The sequence below is a fragment of the Tupaia chinensis genome, unplaced genomic scaffold (assembly GCF_000334495.1).
Source record: "Tupaia chinensis unplaced genomic scaffold, TupChi_1.0 Scaffold000573_1, whole genome shotgun sequence".
In the NCBI taxonomy this organism is placed as follows: Eukaryota; Metazoa; Chordata; class Mammalia; order Scandentia; family Tupaiidae; genus Tupaia; species Tupaia belangeri.
The window spans coordinates 2,499,402-2,504,901 of record NW_006160087.1 but is presented as its reverse complement, the minus strand read 5'-3'; the positions used below and the strand labels follow the sequence as shown (position 1 = coordinate 2,504,901).

The window sequence follows — 5,500 nt, the reverse complement described above, 5'->3', positions numbered from 1 at the left end:
CGCCCGCATTCCCTCCGCCCGTGGTGTCGTCTACGGTGGAGCGGGTTCAGGTAATGCCGCCCACGGGGTGCTGCGTTCTCCACACCTGTGTCAGCGGGAGCAGTTCCAGCCCGCAGGCCACACCTGCCCCACCACCCTGGGAATACAGTCAGGTCTCTAAATTTAAAAATAATTATTTATTTTTTAATTTTATATATTTCTTTATTTCTTTTAATTTGACCAGACAGGGAAAGCGAGAAAGCAAGCCACCAGGTCCAGGACTAGAACTGTGATGAGTCATGTGGGAGTGGCCAGTGCTTTGACCACCAGGCCACCTGCTGGCCCCTAGTTTTCTAAATTGTAAATGCTGACACAAATCAAAAGAGCAGTAATCTTCTGTGACATGTGAAGATGTTATGCAATGACAGATTGAAGGTTGGAAGCGCTAAGTCTCACTGGGACGCGGTCACCAGTCTTTATACCCTGCGGGTGGCTGCTCTTCACTGGAGCAGCTGAGCACTCGCAGAGCAGCCATATTGCCTGACAAGCCTAAAATACTCTGATCCTTTACAGGAAAAATGGCCACCCCCTGCAATATTGTGTTTTAATCATGCTATTAAACTGCTTAAGCCATGTTTTGAAACACAAAGCTGGCCTGGTGGTTCCGGCAGCTAGATCCCCTGTGGCTTACTGCACAGCCCAAGTCTGGGGCCCAGCAACTCGATGGACACTCCGGGCACGTGTGCACGCTCGCCCAAAGCACAGACAGGAGGGGAAGATGGAGGAGCAAGGATTGTGGGCACGGTCATCTTCCACCGGGCATGCTTTCTCCGCTCTCTCTCTGGCAAGTACGGAAACTCTAGCAAAAAAAAAAGAAAGAAAGAAAAAGGAAAAAATACACATTATGGAGTGACAACACAATAATACTTAGCACATATTAGGTACTTAATAAAGGCCACCTAGGGGCCAGCAGATGGCGTAATGGTAATGCCACTGGACTACTGGACTCCCACGTAATCAACTGCGGTTTGAGTCCTGGACCCAGCAGCTTAAAACTCATGCCGGGTGTGTGTGCATGGGGGCTCAAAATCCCCAGAGAAGGGACTGAAAAGGGATGGAAATCACCCTGGGGGGGGCAGTTTCTCACTGTCTGTCTCTCTGTCTCTCTCTGTGAGTGCACATGCCCTATAGCAAAACTCTCTCAAAATAAATAAATAAAGGCCACCTAGTAATGAATTTATTTCAAATCATTCAGGAAGGGAAGGGAAGAGGAGGAACAGAAAGAGAGATGATAGATTTTAGACACGTTATTTTCAGGATTCTGATGAATTTATTATTCCTAATCAGTGAAAAGGATGTCTTCTCACTAGTCATTCGAAAGAAAGATACCTTTTATCAACCATTTACAGCTAAAACAATAACTTCCTTTTTTTTTTTTTTGGAGAGGTTTTTGCTATAGGGCGCGTGCGCTCGCCAGACAGACAGAGAGAGACAGAGAGACAGAAAGCGAGAAATCACCCCCCGGGGGATGGCCATGCCGCAATCCCTTCTCCTCCATTCTCCTCTCGGGATCTTGGGCACGCACGCACACGCGCCCAGTGTGAGTTTTAAGCCACCGGGTCTGGGACATGAACCGTGGTCGACTACGTGGGAGTCCAGTGACATAGCCATTACACTAACTGCTGGTCCCTTTTATTTTATTTTTTTTGAGAGGTTTTGCTATAGGGCAAGTACGCTCGCCCAAAAGACAGAGAGAGAGAGAGAGACAGACAAAAAGTGAGAAATCACCCCTCAGGGGGGGTGGCCATGCCACAATCCCTTCTCCTCCATTCTCCTCTCGGGATCTTGGGCACGCACGCACACGCGCCCAGTGTGAGTTTTAAGCCACCGGGTCTGGGACATGAACCGTGGTCGACTACGTGGGAGTCCAGCGACATAGCCATTACCAGCTGCTGGTTCCCCCAGTGTTTTTCAAGCCACGGGTCCAGGACTCAAACCGCACAGTCAGCACGTGGTGATGTACATTCCTTTTTAGCTACCAGAGTGTGTGCTCACCAGAGACAGAAAAGGAGAGGCAGAAAGCACCCCTCGAGGGTGTGGTCCCGCTGCAATCTTTCTCCTCCATTTCTCCGTCCTGTAGGGATTTAGGGCACGCAAACACGTGACCAGTATGTTTTCAGTCTCCGGGCCAGAACTCAAAGTGCCTGGTCAGCAGCGTGGAGTCCAGCTCCCTTTAACCACTAGGTTATGGGGTCTGCCCAAATTATTCCACATTCTTCTTCTTTTTCTTCTTCTTCTTTTTTTGTACTGTCTTAAGAAGTTGGTGTCAGGTACTTTATGTTTACAGGACATCTTTGTTGGTACAAGCCATGTTTCAGGTGACCCACACCATATGTGGCTGGACACAACCGGATGAGACTGGGCAGTTCTGGGCCGTAATCTGAAAATGCAAAGCAAAGGTGGGTGTTTCAGGCCGGAACAGCGCCATCAGAGAAGTGGCAGAATACTTCCACCAGCTAGAATATGTGGCTTAAAATGATTACACTTGAAAAAAAAAACTCAAAACGCTCGTAATGATAAGTTATAATAATATTAACTCAAGGGAGTCATGTTCTTCCCACCGAATCCAAACTGGCAAGGTTCAAGGGAGGCCTCCCCCATTGCTGCATCTTCTGGAATGTTCCCTGAAAACGCCACACCCTTTCATGCTGCATTGCTCTGGCTTTCTTCTGCTCTCTTCTCTCTTCCTCGCCCCGCCCGTGTACACTTCACCCTGGTGCAAACTTACTTCTTGTTTTTAAATTTGATACAGGGCACATGCACTTGCTGGAGACAGAGAGACACAGAGAATAAGAGAAAGTGGGGGGTGTAGTCATGTAGCAATCCCTTCTCTTCCACTGTCCTCTCAGAAATTTGGGCACACACACACACACACACATACACGCTCCTGGAGTTTGCTTCCAGCAGCCTGGTCCAGGACATGAACATGCTATCAGCTATGTAGGATCTAGCCACCCTGACCACCACACCACCGGCTGGCCCACTTACTTTAAATATATATAAATATAATTCCATTTGCTCTCATGCTCTTATTATTTTTTAACTTGACCAGAGAGAGACAAGAGAGAGAAAGGAAAGTGAGAAAGCAAACCACCAGGTCTGGGACTCGAACTGTGGTCAGTCATGTGGAAATCCAGTGCCTTTAACCACCACATCCATCACCTGCGGGCCCACTTTATTTTTTTAAAGAAATATTTTATTTAATTTTATTTATTGTTATTATTTTTTATTTTATTTTATTTTTTGAAGTTGACCAGAGAGAGACAGAGAGAGAAGGAAAGTGAGAAAGCAAGTTGCCAGGTCTGGGTCTCGAACTGCAGTCAGCTATGTGGGAGTCCACCTGCCTTAACTATCATGCCACCTGCCGGCCCTAATTTTTTTTTTAAGGCCCAGTCCTGACGGGCTTCCTTTTCTCCAAATCCCCCCTCCACCAGGCAGGAACTGTCTCTTGCTGCATGCTGGGCCCGCAATGCTGCCCTTTCCTCTGTTTACCGACAGCCTCTAAGTGCCAAGGGGACCTGGGTGAGGAGACACAGCCCTGCCCCAGTGTCTGTGGCCTGGTGGGGATGGCACAAGTGCCAAGACACAGTGCTGCGGGAACACCAGGAGGGGGCCATACCTAGTGCGGGGAGCTTTATCTGCCCATCTGGGGAGGCCTTCCAGTTTTCTTCTCTAAGGTCAAGGTGAAGTCAGCAAGGGGCCTTCGCAGTGAGTCCCTCTTTCTGCTTGACCTCAGCCAGGGGCTGGCAGTGTTCTTTGGGGGTGGGCAGAAGAGCAATGGCAGGTGGCAGACGGACTCTCTTCTATGCTAGTGGTACCTGTGGGTTGCATCCTTGGTGAAATATGCCTACGGGGCAGACCCCAGGGCTAGTCAGGACAGAAAGCCTCCAGGCTTCTCCACCTCTGCCGGGCAGGTGAGTGTGTGTGCCCAAGATCTCTCTGGGTTCAGCTTCAGGGCTGTGAAGCTCCCCCTCCAAACCAGGGCTCCCTCGCAGACCCCGGGTTTAGTTGGGACAGAAAGGCTTCTCCACTCTGCCTGTGTTGGGCCTTCACGCGGTGCGTGGTTTTCCATTTTTAACCTAATTTCATTTCTGCAACAGGTTTTCTAATACGTTTCCTTTTTTCTTGGAGTACTTTCCTTTTTTCTTTGCCTTTTCTTCCTCTTTCTATTTCCTACTCTTTTTCTTTTACCTTACTCTCCCGTTTTACTGCTCAGCCCTTACCCACTGCCTAGAGACGACTAGGTGTGTAGTAGCTAAACATCTGAACTTTGCGAGTTTCAGAGAATTCTTTGCACCTCACTGTAGTGGTTGCAAAATCATGAAATTCCCCTTCATAAATCTGATCGCAAAACTCCTCCTGTTTTTCTTGCACTGGAATACACAATAGAAGGGAGAAAACAGCACCGAATTAAAAAAATATTTCCTTTATTTATCATTATTGTTGTTTTTTAATTTGACCAGAGTAAAAGAGAAAGAGAGTGAGCAAGCAAGCTGCCAGGTCCAGGATTTGAACCGTCGTCAGCCATGTGGGAGTCCAGTGCCTTTAACCACCATCTCACTTGCTGGCCCCTGAATTATTTCATAGTAAGAGAAACACACAAGCTCACAGTCCCAGAATCCTTCTCCAACAAGTTAGGCAGAAAAAAATGCATTACCAGAGGACTAACAATCGGAGAAGCGCCTCAAGGATGAGAGAACCAAGCCACACCTCTCCAGCAAGGAGGCATGTAACTGTCTCCAAGTCGGGAAAATGAGAAGATATTGCCGAAGTGTCAGAGAAAGAGTTCAGAATATTACGGTAACAAAATTCTATGAGATGCAAGAGAAAAGAGACATTGAGCTCCAAGAGATGAGGGAGTCCTTCCACGATATGAAAGAAGAATTGGACACCATAGAAAAGAATCAGATGCAACTGTTAGACATTGTCCCGACCCGGGGGGACAGCCAAACAGGTTTCCTGAGTGAAGGAGTGAGAGCCGGGACAAGCGGCGTAGTGTTACAACACGGAGATGACAGTGTCGTCCGTTTATTGTGGGCAGCACGGTACAGCACAGAGACGACGCAGTGTCGCGTCATCTACTGTGAGCAGCACGGAGATGATGCGGTGTCACAACTCTTCAGGGTCGTCCGGAGACGATGTAGTGTTACAGCTCTTCAGGGTCGCCCAAGTCGTCTGGAGACGATGCAGTGTCAGCTCTTCAGGCTCTTCAATTGTCGTCTTCCCGGTCGTTGTCGTCCTCTCGGTCGTCTGTTTCGTCTTCTCGGGTCGTCTGTGTCGTCTGGCTACTGTGGGCCAGGCATCGTGGTTATATACACTCTGGTGGGTTGTAAACGGTGGATCATGATTGGTTGTAAACGGTGGACTGTGATTGGTTGTAAACGGTGGGCCCTGATTGGTTGTTAATGGTGGGTTATGATTGGTTGCTTTTGGACCAATCATGAGGTGCCAGATATGCAAA

At 48.4% G+C, this 5,500-nt stretch overlaps 1 protein-coding gene across 1 annotated transcript in view; it reads left to right on the top strand.

Annotated features, from left to right (window-relative positions):
- The first annotated feature begins 17 nt into the window (after positions 1-17).
- The window catches only part of ZBTB8A (zinc finger and BTB domain containing 8A), a 68,507-nt gene continuing 63,024 nt past the window's right edge, over positions 18-5,500 (top strand). Inside the window, 1 exon segment of the mRNA XM_006158105.3 lies at positions 18-50. The gene's annotated coding sequence lies outside the window, so the exon portion shown is untranslated.